The sequence below is a fragment of the Thermobia domestica genome, chromosome 5, assembly GCF_964235325.1.
Source record: "Thermobia domestica chromosome 5, izTheDome1.hap1.1, whole genome shotgun sequence".
NCBI classification, from domain to species: Eukaryota; Metazoa; Arthropoda; class Insecta; order Zygentoma; family Lepismatidae; genus Thermobia; species Thermobia domestica.
In genome coordinates, this window is record NC_137458.1 from 218050564 (window position 1) to 218068237 (window position 17674).

Genomic DNA, 17674 nt, shown 5'->3' on the forward strand with positions numbered 1-17674 from the left:
CTAAAATTCTGTTGTCTAGATTTCTTACGTTACGTTATTGAGCTGTGAGAAATTAAAAAAAAAAAAAACTTTATGTAAAACATTGTTCTCTAAATTCGGCAAATTTAGAAAATAATTACCGTCCAGATAATCTGTTAGCCCCAAATTCAAATCTCCTATAATAAAAACATTTTGAAATTATGTTAATTCATTAAAACTTTCAATATTTAAAAAAAAAAAATTAAATATATTTCATCTGAACTATTTGGCGGGAAGTACACTGTACAAACATACATGTGTTAAATATGATAATTTAATTCTAACTCACAAATCCTAATTATCTGGCAATTCAGATTTTGCTTGTCCTTTCAGAAATATAATTATTGTGAACAGCTAATAGAACGCTACCTCCATCTTTCATATTACTACGCTCTAAGTTACGATCTTTTTTATAGACAAAATATTTATCGTCAAATAGCTATGTGACGGCAAATAGCTGATAATATTCAGTAATTGCAACACAGTCAAAATTAAACGTGGCAGAGCTTTAGATAAAACTAGTTAGTTTTTGTTTTTAAGCCATTAACATTTTGGTAATATATATCAAAAGTACTCTTAACTACTGCCATCTTAAATTAAAGCCTATATCTTTCAAAATTACACTGGAATAGAATTTAGAAATCCTGGTATGTATCCTCATGTATTCATACTCGAAGGAGAGTTGGTTTCAATGAATTTTTAAGCTAAGGGTGTATGTACAGTATAATAAAACTATTAAATCGACTACTTTTTTTTAACTTGGGCAGCTTGTTAATTTGACTGCATGTGTATAGTTAATGTAATATGGTGTATTTTACATAGTTTGGTCAGGTCACTTAAATAAGATGATCCTTGAAATCGAAATCGAGTATTGCCAAAAGTTTAATAGTACTGAAGTAAAAAAAAAATATTATTATATATTTGTGAAATTTTTATTTTTAATATAACAGGGTGTCTACTGGTCATGAAAGTCATGAAAATCATGAAAAAGTCATATATTTTGCTTAGTGGTCATGAAAGTCATGAAAAAGTCCTTTATTTACCCAACTGGTCATGAAAATCTGAAATCTCAGAGTATATTTTTAAACTTCATACTTTTATACCTCATACTGCATGTACTGAAACAGTTGTATCAGGTCAGTAATTGTGAGAATTTCCCCCACCAGTTAGTGCTGGCTAACTGGTACTTTACTGTCTTCCTAGCTGCTCCCCATTTCATCTTCTAGTCTCTGTAATATAGTAACAACTTTTTACTGTCCAACTTTGTGATCTGCTATTTCTTTACTTCTAAGAAATGTAAATTGTGTATTTTTGGGCCTTTAGGCTTATGCAAATAATATTATTCGTTTGAGTTTGCAGATTTTAAATTTGATTATCTATTTTTTTAAAACGAATTTCTTTTATAATTTGTTTTGTCTTTGGGCAGTTCTCTGAATGCTTAATTTCAGACAAATTTCTGCTAGATGGATAATTATACTCAGAATTAAAACTTCAAATACAGTATAGAGTGATTCACTGGTAAGAGCAGGCCCGTATTTAGGTAAGTGCTATTCTGTGCTCGAGCACAAGGCGGCAGAATTTTAGATTCTTTCTTTAAGATTCACAATAAGTGATATTTAAGACTAGCAACCCGCATAGTTCCGATGCACCACTGATGATAGGGGTTTATTATTACTAATGGTAAATTTTTATCGCCATGGTCATGAAAATTTGAACAAAAAGGTCATGAAAAGTCATGAAAAAGTCATGAATTTACTTTCTGGTATTCCAGTAGACACCCTGTATAAGTTTACTGACAGTCGTATCCATGATAAATTAATGTAGATTTTGTAATTGAAGTAATTTTATTTGATTTCCAGTGGTTTTGACGAATACAAAATAAGCGTTCATTCACCATTTTCTGTAAATATCATTCGTTTTGACTAAAATTTATGTTAACGAGAGCGTTTTTTTTTTCTTTCATGAGTGTAAGAGCTTCCGACTTGATGATTATGTGTAGAATTTTTTTTGCGGATTGATTTTGCATAGGTAACACAATCGCTATTTTATTTTTAGGAGCCCGTTTTACTCACTGTCCACACAATTATAGGTTAAGAGTCTTCATCCCGGCGAAATTAAAACCGCTAATTTTACAGTAATTATGTGATATCTTCAAATAGATAAAAGATAATTGAAATATGGAACGAGAGCGCCCTAGACAATATTATTTTGTATGAGGTACCGTTACCACAAGTCACCTAGTAGCTTTCTGTTTTCAGCCGTTTAGAAACGCGAAAATAAATGCCGATTTTTAAAATGGCTCGAAATCGAAAGCAGGTAAGTGAGTCGTGATAACGGTTTCTCATGTAAAATAATATTGTCTAGCGAGCTCTTGCTCCACATTTCGATTCTTTTACCTATTTGAAAATATCACATAATTATTGTAAAATTAGCGGTGTTTTAATTTCGCCGGGATGAAGACTCTTAAACTAATGTCACCACGTAAACTTGACCTTCCATCAAGCAGAGTTAGATAGCAACATTCTCTATGTAATGTCTTTTACAACTGCAAAATTACGTTTATTGTACTGAGTAATTGATTACGCGTTTTAGATAAGAAAAAAAATAATAATCATACATGTATTTTAGCTTTTCTAGTATTTCCAATTTACAGAGTCTATTATCGAATATTGCATGATATTGGTGCCCGTATATAACGTTTGATGTCCAACCTGCCCGAAATGTTTATAAACCACAGAAACAAACTGTTTCTAACCAATATTTCAAAGTGTAGACTGATTAAACGAGTTAATGAGACAACAAAAAGAAACTATTTGAAGACTGGACTGATTGGGTGAGAAGAAACACCTAACTGTTCTTCACAGCAATAATGATCAAAAATAGTAATTGTAAGTTGGAAGTCCTTGTGCCAGTGATTTTTTTTTTTTAGGTGGTAGAATATATTTGGAAAGATTGCTTATTAGAAACTTAAATGGCGAGTAAAAAGCAGTGAAAGAATTTTATCTTTCCATGACAACGAACATTGTTGCTACATAAAGAAGTGCTCTGCACAGTGTTCATGACACATATCGCTGCACGGAAGAGAATAGCACGCAAACAGCTGGGAAGTAGATATTGACTGCGTGGATTTCAGCAGATGAAATACCTATTGTATATACCTTTGCAAAAAAAAGCTACATCTAGTTTTTGAGTACCTTGTAAACAGCTTGGTTTCCTATTTAAACAGTAATTAATTTGTTCGAAAGCTACATTTAGAGGGGAACAATAAATATTTTATTTTTCATAATACAGATCAAAATGAAAAGTTGAATTTATTTCACTACTTTAGCCCGTCCAATAATCCGGAGCTTACCATTTATTTGTGGTTCCTCTTTAAAGTGTATTCCTGCTGGATGTACACATCGATTCCAACTTTATCGCCATCGTTGAAGAAGCTTCTGGTAGCTTTTTGCAAGCGTGGAGGTGAAACATATCACTGCAGGTCTCTTGTGTGCAACGACGGTTCGTTTACTTACCATACTGATCTGTACAAATATCATAAGGAAAACTTATCATTTCTTCGTGTTTCCTCTTCAAAGTGCATTTGTGCTGCATCTGACCATCGATCCCAACGTTGTCGTTGGTGGAAGCAGTTTTGGAACTCTTGTGGAATGCGCCGGTTCTATCATCATGTTATCCCCGATTTCTCGGTTGGTGTAATTTTTTTAAGGTGGATGTCGGTGTAGGGAACACGTATCCTTATTCTGAGCACCTCTCACATCATACGTGTTGCAATATGAGACATGGACCTACAGTGTAAGATGAAATGCGAATCATTGCAATGTCTTCAAATGTTTTAATGTTCCACGGGAACCGAACCCTAGAGCAAATGTGCCGAAGGAACGTGGTAGCCAGTAGACCAGCACAAAGGGTTACTTGTTGTTAATGGTGGTTCGGAGATTGTAGTACATGGGCCAGGTAGAACGAAAGATTACACATGTTTCCATTATTTTGATTATAGACTATGTACGGTAATTTAGGTAAGTATAATACGCGCCAGTAATATATTTATGTTCGTGAGCGACACGACTTCATGTTACTTTCGTATATTAGCAACATCTGATTTTTGTATTAAGAGTATCAATCAGTGTGGGAGTTTGATATTGTATCAAAATGATGGATGGATTAAGAACCTCACGTATTATGTAGGTGTGAATGCCGTGATATCTTGAATAAGTGAATATCACATTTACATGTTTTGGTAATGCCATGTTTTAAAATAAATTTATAAATAAATACCCGTCAATAAATAAATAAATAAATAAAATAGAAATGTGTGTGTGATGTGCGTTTAGTAAGAAAGAATGTGAAGGGATAAGCTTAACCTAGTCCAAGGGATATAAGGAAGTTCGAATAGTTTACACAATTGGCAAATTTTTGATTTTTTTCTTTATATACAGCTTAAACATGTTCACCTTTACTATTTACCTAGCAGATTTCTTGGACCAAAAGCTTGAGAATTGTAACAGTAATAGTAATAGTATGCAATAGTAGCTATAATATTAATTATATACTATAAACTATATTATTATTAATATGTTGTAATAGTAACTATATGTAACTACATTCTAAACAAAATTAATTTAGGTCCCTCATGGCTATAAGGTATGCACGCCTTTGACGGGAGAGACCCGGGTTCAATCTACGGTGAGAGTACATGTACAGATCATGCATAATGGACTGTTTTCATGTCGTATAGCCTCATGATAAAAAAATGATGTTGAACTTCAACTCAGTTAATTCGAATGAACTAGTAACATTATCTAATAACGAGTTTAGTAATAGAGTTTTCTAAATTACAGAGGTTGATTCAGTTATATTGAGCAGAATGTGAGCGTACCTCTTACCTAGTAAATGCCGTGTTTCCACCACTGGTTGTGTTCGATCTGCAGGCCACCTCTAATTACTATTGCCCACTATAAAAGTTTAGATTTTCAGGAGATTGGGTTGCAGCTGGACTATGAATATTGCATCCCGCTCCTAATTACAGGCTTTCCACAGGGTGGAGACTGCGCGGACTGATGCGGCAGGCGCCGCTTGAGGAATCCGAAAGCACAATAGTCTGTTGGGCTGGCATTTGGACTACTGACAGGGCTGTCAGAGAAAGGAATTGCTGCAATTCCAGGTTCCTGCTCCTTACGGCGTTAGAATTCCAGCGATGTTTTCGTCGTGTGACTGGACGCCTTGCCTGTACATTTCAGTCAGGACATGAGTCTGATAGTACGTAACATTGATTCTGACGTTTCGCTCCCCTTTTGTCCCTGTACGAGAAACCGTCTCCACTCATGATCTCTTTAGGGAAATTCTCTCTGCATGTAATGAGGCAAACTTAATCACAGTCTGTGAGGTAAATTCACGCCTCATAAAGGATAACAACAAACTTCCACCGATTACCTGCGGGGTGACATTCATACAGTAACTTGCATTTTCTTTTTTGGCTCAACCATATGACACAGTTTCAGGGCATGCACATTGCTCTTGCGAATGACCGTAAGGCGTAAATCCCTGTGAATGACGCAATTGATTGTCTCCTGCGATGTGCGGCATTTGCTGGCCATCGCATGCTTTGTGTGTGTGTGTGGATTTTTGGAGGTCGCCATAGGCCGAACTACACACAGAAGTGGCGGAGTCCTCTTCATGGGAGACCGATTTCTAGCTGCTTACGTCCGTGTGTGGTCCAGGACTCTGTGCCGCATATTTCTGTATAATACGATTCGTAGTGGCACGACCCACACAAAAATTACGCCTACGCATTTTTACCATGGAGGACGTCGTAAACTTAGCGTCGGAAAGGGCAACAATGAAACCCTCGCAGAACATGTTTAGTTTCGGCAGCATTAGACTACGATCGACCACACCTCTAGTGCGTGACTAACGAGATACTGTTGCCGGCCTCGTGGCAGTGATGGTTGCGCATGCGTAATACAGTTTCACATTGAATTCTTGAATGATAATAGTGGAATGAAGAAAGTAGAAGAAGACAGGAAAACTCCGAGAAAATCCACATACTCTGTGTTTGTCTACCGCAAAGTTCACTTGGCGCTGGCTGGGATAGAAACAGGATCTCACGCACCAGGAGTGAGCGCTCTACCATCGAGTCACCACTGCCTCTTGAGATACCTTTTGTATGCCAATTGAAGAATCAACTCCAAACCAAGCTATCCATTGGCTATGAAATAACTGTCACTGTTACAAAACCAATTTAAGAAATAATGTGGCTGTCGTAGGATGGTTGACTCGATAACTATGACCTACAAAAAAGCAATTGAAGAAATTGAAAGTAAATCTGGTATTGGAATTGCACATCATGTAATGTTAGATAACGTATATTCAGCAGTAACTTATTCTAAAATCCCTTCTGTGGGTACGGGTACTATTGTTCTGAAGCTAGAATTTAAAGCTTACACTGAAGCAGTGATTCCCAGAGGGCGTACCCCTAGGTTGTGAAGAGCGAATAAGGGGCGCAAGCTACCGACAGAAATAAATTGTAAAATTATGAATAAAGCTCCACTTGTAATGATCATTTACAGTCCAATTTTAGGAAACTTCTCACACGTTACATGTTGGACATTCTTCTTCTTCTTCTTCTTCTTATTATTATTATTATTATATTGAAGATTTGAGAATTCAATGTTGCATCTGAAATCGCAAAAAGGTTCAAACAAAAAGCACGTATGACCAACATACGGAAAAGATGGGGCTTACAAGTGAAAAATGTAGGGTTTACGAAGGAGGCAGGTAAACAATTTAGAATCTCTACATTAGGGGTGTTTGAGACGTCGCACTTTTTAAGTAGGTATGCGAGGGGAGGTCAAAACTCATTACCCTCACTATGATAGAGATATACACCCTGTTTCAAAAAGAATATACGTATTACGAAGAATTATTTTGTCCAAACTATCGATCGCTGCGCCTCGGCTCGGCTATTGGAGAAACGAATACATAGTCTAGTATATAATAATAGCCGCTAGATGTCAGTTGTCTTCTGTTTTGCTTGGTAACCGTCATACGTTTAAAATGGCTACTCCGCAGCAGAAATCATTTTGTGTTCTCGAGTTTGCGAAGTGCAATTCGGTGATTACATTGCAAAGACGTTTCAGGTTGAGGTACCAAATTGATCCTCCGAATGGGTGGAACATTCGCAGATGGTATCGACAGTTTGTAGATACAGGATGTGTATGTAAAGGAAAGAGTCCTGGCCGCCCTCGATTTTTCTGAAGAAAATGTTGCACGAATTCAAACTGCTTTCCAACGTAGTCCTTCAAAATCAACTCGTCGTGCCAGTTGGAAGTTACAAGTGCCGACAACAATAATTTGGCGTGTTTTGAGACGTCGGTTGGTTATGAAGCCATACAAGTTACAGCTGTTACAAGCTCTGCGTCCTGATGACAAACGCAAACATGTGGCATTTTGTAACGAGATTCTGGTTGCTATTGACAATGATAACACTTTTGCACAACACATCGTGTTCAGTGATGAAACGACTTTCCGTGTTAGTGGTCAGGTAAACAAACAAAATGTTCGAATTTGGGGCCTACAGAACCCACATGCAGTCATTGAACCATAGATGTTCATTTTACTTCGACCTCACTCACCCTCGCCCTCGCAGTAGCCGTTGGCCCTCGCCCTCGTTCACCCTCGCCCTCGCGAATGGAATTGTCCATCACCCTCGCGCGCCCTCACCCTCGCTGTCGAAACTTGTCCTCGCCCTCGCGCACCATCGCCCTCGCCGTCGAAGCTTGTCCTCGCCCTCGCGCACCCTCACCCTCGCCATCGAAGCTTTTCCTCGTCCTCGCGCACCCTCGCCCTCGCTGTCGAAACTTGTCCTCGCCCTCGCACACCCTCGCCCTTTTCGTCGAAGCTTTTCCTCGCCCTCGCGCACCCTCACCCTCGCCATCGAAGCTTGTCCTCGCCCTCGCCCTTTTCGTCGAAGCTTTTCCTCGCCCTCGCGCACCCTCACCCTCGCGATAGGTGTTGTCCATTATCCTCGCTCGCCCTCGCTTTCGTGCTCAAAACTTTTCCTCGCCCTCGCGCACCCTCGCCCTCATATCATTGAGGGCGAGGGTAATTGAGGGTGAGGAGACCTCGAGAGGGCCTCCTTCGTGAGGATCAGAGCATCAATTATTCAACCTATTTGTTGAAATATTTCCTTATCGTCAGTGGCGGATCCAGGGGGGGCGATCGCTCCCCCCCAAAAGAGGAAACTTCTTTATTTTATATATACAAATAAAACGCATCCCAGAGTTTGGAGCTCTTAAAAGTAGCTCTAAGTAGCAGTATTACAACCCACCACCCCCACCAGAAGTTCGTCCTGGATCCGCCCTTGCTTAACATACGTCCTAAAGAAAGGAAACTAAACTTATCATCGTATAACTTACTGTGGAACACCTAAAATGGAACAACTGTTACAATGGAGATCTCGGTCGATAGTGACGTTTACATCATTTATCAACAGTCTGAAGAGTGTTTCTTCCAGACATGTTTTTTTGGGGGGTACTGCTCCCCGAAGCTCTGAGAGCCTCCCCCCGAAGGAGACCAAAATAATACGTCTATAATATAATGGTGAATAGAATGGTACCTGCAGTGCCGCCCCGGGATACTAAGTGTGCCCCCCCCCCCAGAACATTGTTTCTGAAAGAAACACTGCTTATGAAGGACTTCTTTTTCTGCGAAATGTTATCTCAATTAGTTCCAAAGCGGCTGACTAACATATCGAGCCTTTGTAAGAAGAAATAAATATGAAAGTACACTCGGATAGGTTAATTTTTGAGCCATTTTTCGTGGCAATTAAAACGCAACTCCTGTAGCTTTCTTAACTGCACGGGAAGACAACTAATACGTACTCACGGAACGGCAAATATTTTATGGCACCATTTTCATTCTATGAACCTTAATACATACAAAAACTTTATATTTCCAAATGAAACTATATAGCGAAATTTATGGGTCATTTCAAAATAGTGGGGGGTAGCTGTCCCCCTTTGCCCCCCTAATCGCCGCCCATGCTATGATGTGTGGCACATTTGTGCGAAATTAATAATAATATGATTAAACTGTTTACCCACAACAAAATCCTGCTCGTTTTGCTGAAGTGGTTTTTCCTAAGTTTTATATGTTTCATATATCCTACAGTTTTTTTCAGGCCTTTTTTTTAATTTGTCCAAATTTATATTTCTCCTTTTACCACACAATCGTTCAATACTTGCACTATAATATTTACAATCAGTATATCATCCTGTAACGTATTTTATTCCTAATAAAAAGCATTGAACAACACAACATACAAACCCTATCTCACTAGCTTGCACGCGAACCTTTGGTGCATGGGGTCCTGGGGACAATTCCGAGTGGGAGAACATTGAACGACAGTGGATCGAATTCCGCGTTAAACCTATAGGTCCACTTCTCATAGCCTCACCGACGAAAGAGGACGCTAAACGGCAATCAGTCAACAGTTGCAAATTTCGGCTGCATAAACAACTTATGTCTTGTGGAACTTATTAAATTTATTTTGTTAAAGCAGCTCTTTTAACAAAATTTCAGTATTAACGTGTCAGATATTTCTATTTAAGGACAAGAAAAAACATATTATTTATTTTGTAACTAAATGATAGCTCTACCCACGTAGATTATAAAAGCAGAAACAATGAAAATCGATACAATAGTGACTGACATTATTTTTACAAATATCGATTTAGATAATAGTTTGGGCTGTCACAAAACTATGAAAAGTTAAAAATTCCGATTAATTGTAACAACTTCATCAGTGGTGGACATTGGAGGAGGATGTATGCTATTAATCATCCCATTTCATTGTCATCCAAACTCACAAGCCCAACGCTTGCTAGCTCGACCGTTCTCTGGTTCAATAATTAAGCGCTACCCCGAGCGCCAATGAAATAAGTCAGCGCGAGTCCAACTGAGGGAAGTGAGCCCGAGCACGATTCCCAAAGGAATAAATGAGCAAGAGCCCAGTTGGAAAAAATGAGCCCGAGTCCGAGAGAGTCCAGAGCAAAATGGCCATCTATGAACCAAAGTCATTCCATCAAGTCTTTTTCCATCTGTTCTACTGCATTCTGATGGTTCTCTCATTGATTGTGTTTGTTCAGATATCAGCGCTCTTGTCATTTACAGCTGAATGACGTGAGTGACTGTCTGTCTGTCTACCAACACTCTTTAAACATGACAGTGTAATAGACACTTCTTATCTAAAACGTCTCCATCACAGGGAGGGCAACAATGAGGCACACTTACTTCTTAATGTAGCGCTATTTCTACCCGGAAACTTTCATGGGAAAAATCAAATATTATTCTTATTTGCATTATTATTTTTAATAATTATGCACGTACACACGAGAAATTGTCTACTGCAATTAATTGAAAGGAAAAATACGATTAATGTATAACCTTGCTATGACACTTAATTTTCATCTAGGGGACATGGCAGATGATATTTTATATTTTGTCTCTCTCCAAAAGAGGTCAAACAGCAAACTCCAAAACAGTTACTTTTAAGGAAGCTTGTCCTCCTCCCTCGCGTGCCCTCGTTCTCCTGAAGGAAGTTGTCTCTAGCCATCGTGCACCCTCGCTCCCGCAATAACACTTGGCCCTCACCCTCGTTCACCCTCGCCCTCTTCATCGAAGCTTTTCCTCGCCCTCGCGCACCCTCACCCCCGCCATCGAAGCTTGTCCTCGCCCTCGCGCATCCTCACCCTCGCTGCCGAAACTTGTCCTCGCCCTCGCGCATCCTCGCCCTCTTCGTCGAAGCTTTTCCTCGCCCTCGCGCACCCTCACCCTCGCCATCGAAGCTTGTCTTCGCCCTCGCGCACCCTCGCCCTCGCTGCCGAAACTTGTCCTCGCCCTCGCGCACCCTCACCCTCTTCGTCGAAGCTCTTCCTCGCCCTCGCGCACCCTCACCCTCGCCATCGAAGCTTGTGCACGCCCTCGCGCACCCTCGCCCTCGCGGCCAAAACTTGTCCTCGCCCTCGCGCTCCCTCGCCCTCGCGTCTCTGTGGGCGAGGGAACTTGAGGGTGAGGATTCCCTCGAGAGGGCCACCCTCGCGAGGGTGAACATCTCTGCATTGAACATATACGAGATTCGCCCAAAGTCAATGTGTTTTGTGCGATATCCCGATCATGTGTTTACGGACCATTCTTCTTTAATGGAAACACGGTTAACAGTCAGCAGTATCTCGCTATGTTACAAAACTGGTTGTTTCCGAGGTTGCACGAAGACGGGGCACCCCCTCACTGGAGTCGCCAAGTGCGTGAACATCTGAATGAAACTCTACCGAACCGTTGAATTGGTCGTCAAGGAGCTGGCGACTTAGCATGGCTCAGCTGGCCTCCACGGTCACCGGATTTGATGCCCAGTGACTTTTTCCTGTAGAGTTTCGTTAAAGACAACGTTTATGTACCACCACTTCCACAGAACCTGGAAGAGTTGAAGAACAGGATCCGTACTGCCGTAACATCAGTGACGCAGGACATGCCCGAGTATGGGAGGAATTTGAGTATCGATGTGATATTGTTTGTGTCGCTGATGGAGGACATATTGAACATCTGTAATTTGAACTTTGAACTTGAGAGGTTCGCAAATATGTGTAAAATTTCGTATTCGTATGTCTTAAAGTTTAATAATAAATATGTGCATTTTAATACGTATATTCTTTTTGAAACAGGGTCTACTAGTAATAAAACAATTTGCGCAATGATAGGTTGCCATCTTAGTAATGTATGTACTAAGTGTGCCTTTGTAGGTCCGGATTAATTTTTGTTATAGTCAGAAAACTTGGTGGTGGCAACATATTGGACAATATTGAACTGAACTGTGATTAAATTTCTCTTTGAAGATAAATCGCAACAAATGACATGAGAGATGCCAGTTGTATGTGGTGAGGAATGACCACCATATGACGCAGAGAAATGTTTGAAGAGAGAATTCAAATGTGGTTGCACAAGTCTAATTGATGACCCAAAAGAAGTCTATTAATGGCTGCAGACCCAAGCGCAGTGACAAAAGTTAAACACCTAGTGCTTGAAGATGTAAACGTTTGACTATTAATTGTTAGGAAGGTGAACATTTGCAGGAGGTCCGTTCACACCATGTTACATGACATTGTGTGTATGAGCAAAATAGAAGCAAGGTGAGCTCCCCAATTGACATCTTTTCAATAACAGCAATGTATTCAGTTTGCACAAAGCATTTTGGACTAAATCACAAGGATAAGAACACTTTTGTGAACAGATTAGTGACTGTGGATGAATGCTGGGTATATATATTTGGCTGTGTATCAAAGAAATGAGTAGAACATGGAAACATATTCGTTCCCCATCCCAAAAATGGCTAAAGTGCAATTTTCATCAAGGAAGGCCGTGTTCGTGTTTTGGGACAAAGGTACGATCTTGATCGATTACTTCACAAAAAGGGTCTACAGTCACAACAACATATTACATGAACTTATTACATAAATTACGGGATGCTATTAAAACAAAGGGGCAGGCTTGCTCACGAAAAGTGTGTTGCTGCTAGCGGACAATACACTGGCACGCCGAGCAGCAGAAACACTCATTTTGTACGCCAATATATCAACTAACATTTGTCCCACCCACCATACTCACCCTATCTGACTATCCGATTACTACTTCTCAAATATGAAAAATCATTTGCGAGGAAGGCGTTTTGCTGAAGAGGAGACCATTAATGTGATGAGAACTTGGTTTGCCTGCAAATCTGCATTTCTATGTAAATTGTATTAACGGAGATGCATGAAATATAAGACAATATGTGCAGAATATCTAGAGAAGGACGCATCGGTGAACTAAATTATAGAGCCCTAGCTCATCTCGTCCTCTGTAACTCTGTCCATAGTTGGCATGTAAAAGTTTGTATACACTCAGATGCAAAATGTGCATGAAAGCAGTAGTTTAGATTATGATACATAACGATCATCGGACTATTTTCTTTGTTGCCATTGAACAGGAGCACATAATTCAGCAGCATTTATTTATATAATATAAAGAACATGGATTTGCCAATTCCGTTACCTCCATAGAAAGTGCTTTGCTAGGTAGTGTTCTTGATCCTGATTATGGTCCTGATCGAAAGACATTAGTGGAAAAACTGGAGACAGCTGTTTTGCAGAGAGAAAGGGAACGCAATTCGCCATCATTGCTGTTACAATATACAGATTTTCGTAAGCATTTGCTCTGCTTTCTACGGAAGTTAACGCCACCTGTCACAAGATCCCGGGTATTGGGTGACGATATGTGTAAGAGTAGGAAACCATGCGTAACTCAGACCATATAGATTGACGTTGTTCATGAGCTGAAAGGTCGAAACAGAGGAAAGCTTCTGCGAGAATTTGTGGCCTCCCAAGTTACCAGACTTGCCGTCACCAGATTATTTCTGTCGAGTTGCCTCGAGAACAGTCTAGAAAGAAAAAAAAAAAGTATCATCCAGCACTTCCGAATAAATAGTAAGAGATGTAGTTCCGCGAGTCTTTCTTCAACAAATTGGTGTAGACATGTTACGGCATGTATCTGACATTATGAGAAACTGGACAAGATTGTGTCTTCAAGAAAAAGGAGGACAGAATCGTATCTTGTAACTGTAAATTATTTCCCCATACAACCTCTCATTTATTTTGAGCAAGTTCGTACATTGGCTTGCTGTGTTGTTAGGTTTAATTTCATCGGTTTATATCTGTGGCAGAATTCACCAAAATTTCACTCATGTCTGTAAGTATAAAAAATTTGTCGAAGGTATAAGAAATTTTGTCATTAGTACCTTGCCGTTGAAATTGAGCATAACTTTCAGTACAGCTTGTTTCAGCGAATATTGTAGGAAGGTTTACGTTCGTGTTCACGTGTTTTGTAAGCATATTTAGTGAACATTGTATAATAGCTTACATTAATTGAGATTTTTTATTAAGTCATTTGTGCCTAACATCCTATGTGCCAATATGTAGGATGCAAACTATTTTCATTTTGTTTTCAAAGAAACTTCAAATGTTTGTCAAGGTGTTTCGATTATTTAAAGCGTCCACCTGTGCATGCAAATATGGGGTACATTCGTACATAACATGTAAAACATTGACTCTCCCTGCTGGTCTAGTGACTAGCTTGTGTGCCTTTGGTGCACGTGGGCCCGAGTTCGATTTCAGGTGGGAGAGCACAAAAAATTAATTTGACAGTCATTCACTTCCATTAGTCATCTGACTTGTGTAGCCTAAAGGGCGTAACTGTGTGGGAGGCTAAACCAAAATAACTTCATTTCACTTCAAGACGTGAAATTCAGGTGACGATCGACCTAAATGGGAACATTCAAAACTAAATATTCGTTTTCTTGCTGAAATGAATTAAATTTTGCTGATAAAATTAAGGATATGTTTGAGAAAAATTAATTCTCTTTAGATGTGGCATCGTTGATAGGAGGCATTCCTAGCTTTTTTTTTTTTTTTTTTCACACGAGATATTATTTTTGCTGTTCACCTATATATGTCGAGAAAATTTTGAGGAAATGTACGTACAGCAGTGGACCACCTACTGTATGTGTGTTTTGTCCGTACCTCTAATGGTAGTGTTGTGTTACATTTTCGTGGGAATGTGAACTTCATTTCTTGTGCACAAACTAACTCAGCCACTGTTGGTAGAGAGAGACTGGCGGCGACCCCAGCATGGCTCGTGGCGTCCCGGCGCGTCTTTTCTGACGCATTCCCATGTAGAGAATGGCAACTGTGATACTTGGGTGAGCCGAAGGAAAACTCGCGGCGAGTGCGATCGAGAACTGCGAGGATAGCGGTGGAAGTTTGTCCGCTGGCCGATGCGTGTGCAACTATTGGTGCGAGTGTCTGAGTGGGAATCGAATGAAAGTGTGTGAGTGCATTAATGAGAGGAAAAAACTGAATGCTTCATGTGTCACGGATACTTAAAGGTATATTGTTCTCATTCTCCTTATATGGAGTACTTACAAAAAATTACTTTTGGTTTCTTTGAAGGGTTTATACATAGTATTGCATACCATAATATAAAAATCGTCAGTTTTTTTTCAGTGAAATTTCGGTTTGGAAATAATGTACTTTAAAAATTTAAATCTGGCAGATATAATAATAGGGAACAATTTGTGTTAAGATGAGGAAGAGCGGTTGCAGTGTTAAATTGCTTGTATCTGGTGCAAAGGATCTCAAGTTTGTTCCCAGACCATGTGACTTTGTGGCCAACAATGTTGTGTTTACGAGTTTCCTCAGAATTCTGTTTCCCCTCGCTCTCTTTATTCTACTATTTTTTCACCGTCTTTCACTCATTACCTCTCCGTTATCTGTAATATACAGTACATAAGCGAGGAACGTCATGTAAAAAGTCTATTAATTTTATGTACGGTTTGTAATACTGTCTTAGACTTCGGGGTAAGTCGAGCTCAGAAGATTAGGAGGATGATGTATTTCCTGTGATTATGTCTTAAATTTGAAAATTTTGATGTCCGTTCCTAATTATCCTGATAGTGATTTTTCATTATTTATGTCACTTCATAGAGAATGATGATGATACGAAGTTCCGTTTTGAAAGAAATTTTCGAAACATTGCACAGCTATGTATAATAAAGGGAACGAAATAAAAACTAGTTACAAACAAACGGTTTTGGTGACAAAAGAATATGAACAAATCCTAGTGCATTGAAAGAAAAGCTACTACAGAAGTCAGGATATCATACGATTGCCTTACGATCAATATCTGTTCATATCCCATATCCAGATTTTCGCAAGCATACTAGGACACTACTATCTATTCCCAACCCAGCTTTTATTTCTGCTATATTTTATCTTGGAAATTAAATAATTTCATTCAGTGAATACAGAGTTCTTATCGATACATACTAACATATTTGAAGTTGTTAGACTCGAAAGTGCTCTGGAAGTGGATATAGCATAATAGTCAGTATAAGTACACATATTCTGTCTTTGTTCTCTTGTGAATATATTTGAAACACTTTCAAGTACAGTTTTTCACAGTGTAAAGAATCACTTTTGCGGGCCGCAGTGGCTCAATGGTAGTGGTCACATCTGGTGCATGTGGTCCATCCTAGTTCGCGCGAAGTAAGCCTTGCGGTGGACACACTGTGTGGGTGGGTTTTCTCGGGGTTCTCCCGTTTCCTCCCACTTTCTTCATTCCAGAATTTCATTTATTTCTCATCATCACTTTCTCCTTTAGCCTAGCCGAAATAATCGTGCTTATCACACATTATAGTGCTGAACCTTGAACAGGTGTAGATTATATAAATAATAACTATACAATCTAATGAGGAATCATCGCTGCTGCTCTAGTGGCTAGCGCCTTTGGTGCAGCGGGTTCGATTCTTGAAAAATTGAACGATTACGGTCGTTTGGATTCCATCTTACACGGTTCGGTTTGCCCACGTTTCACATAACCTCGGTGCTGAAAAGGGAATTTATACATATACAAACAATTTAACAAGATAAAGATTATATATTTCACATAATATTCACGGAGGTGCTTTTAATTCAAGAGATAAGACTTTTGATATTCCATCTGTGTTTATATTATTTTGCTTACGTTCCAAACACATTGACTGAGCTTATCGTCCGAGTTGTAATTATTTTATGGAACTTTTACAATTCTTGTTATTTTAGTTGTTACAGTTACAATTTATATTTCAATATGCAACAGTTTTGTTACAAGTTACAGGTGGACTCAAATTTATATTAACCGTTTTCTTATTATTATAGCTTTTGTTTTTTAAAATGATAATAAGATATTCCAGATTTCACTTAATTTCAAACCTTCTTCTCTATTCAATATGTTATCGTGCAAGTAACTATGAGTGGATCTACATATCACCGACACATTTTCAAATCAATTTTATACTTCTATTGCATGTAGCACTAATATCACCGATACCGTTTCTGGATGTATTAATTTTGAAGAAAAACTTGGGACCTATTAGACCATACTGTATATAGAAAACGTATTCACACTGATGTCTTCTTAAAAGCTAATTGCTATTATCAGCGATCTCAGAAGAATGGATTACTAAATACATTATGACACAGAGCAAAGAAGATATCACGTAAGGAACACCTGCAAGAAGTAAAAATTTTATCTGAGAAATCTTTTTCTACATAATGGTTATACAAGGTTTAGTCATAAGTCTTGCAATATTTCCAAAACCCAAACAACAGGCACGTGTATACGCCATGATCGACTGTAAGTACTAGGTCTAATTGGTTCAAGAAATAGTGTGACAAGCGGACTATTTAACACGGAGACCACCAGTCACTCTGTAAGTCTCTTCAGTCAGTTTTCAGTGATAATGACTATGAGTGCTTAATAACGTCTGATAAATGAACTGTTACTGTACGAATTCTATAAACATGTGACATGCGAAAGGGAAAGGTGCAGGGAACCACAGCACAACAATCATTAGTTCCAGAAATTTCGCGTGCATGTTGTAAAAGTGTCCAAGACCAGACAAGGTCCGGTTACCCCGCCCAGGGTAACATATTTTGAGGTCATGCGACACGCTATAATGGAAAACCCATCCACAAGTACATGACGATTGTCAAACCAGTTCGCATATCCCAGTTCACCTATAGTGCAT

At 39.1% G+C, this 17674-nt stretch overlaps 1 protein-coding gene across 4 annotated transcripts in view; it reads left to right on the forward strand.

Annotated features, from left to right (window-relative positions):
- The window catches only part of bsk (mitogen-activated protein kinase dJNK), a 441364-nt gene that overhangs the window by 83395 nt on the left and 340295 nt on the right, over positions 1-17674 (forward strand). The window contains exon 1 of one of the 4 annotated variants that reach the window (XM_081759703.1): positions 14862-14992. The exons of the other annotated variants lie outside the window; for them this stretch is intronic. The gene's annotated coding sequence lies outside the window, so the exon portion shown is untranslated. Of the gene's footprint in view, positions 1-14861; positions 14993-17674 lie in introns of those variants that run through there. 4 annotated transcript variants of the gene reach the window in all.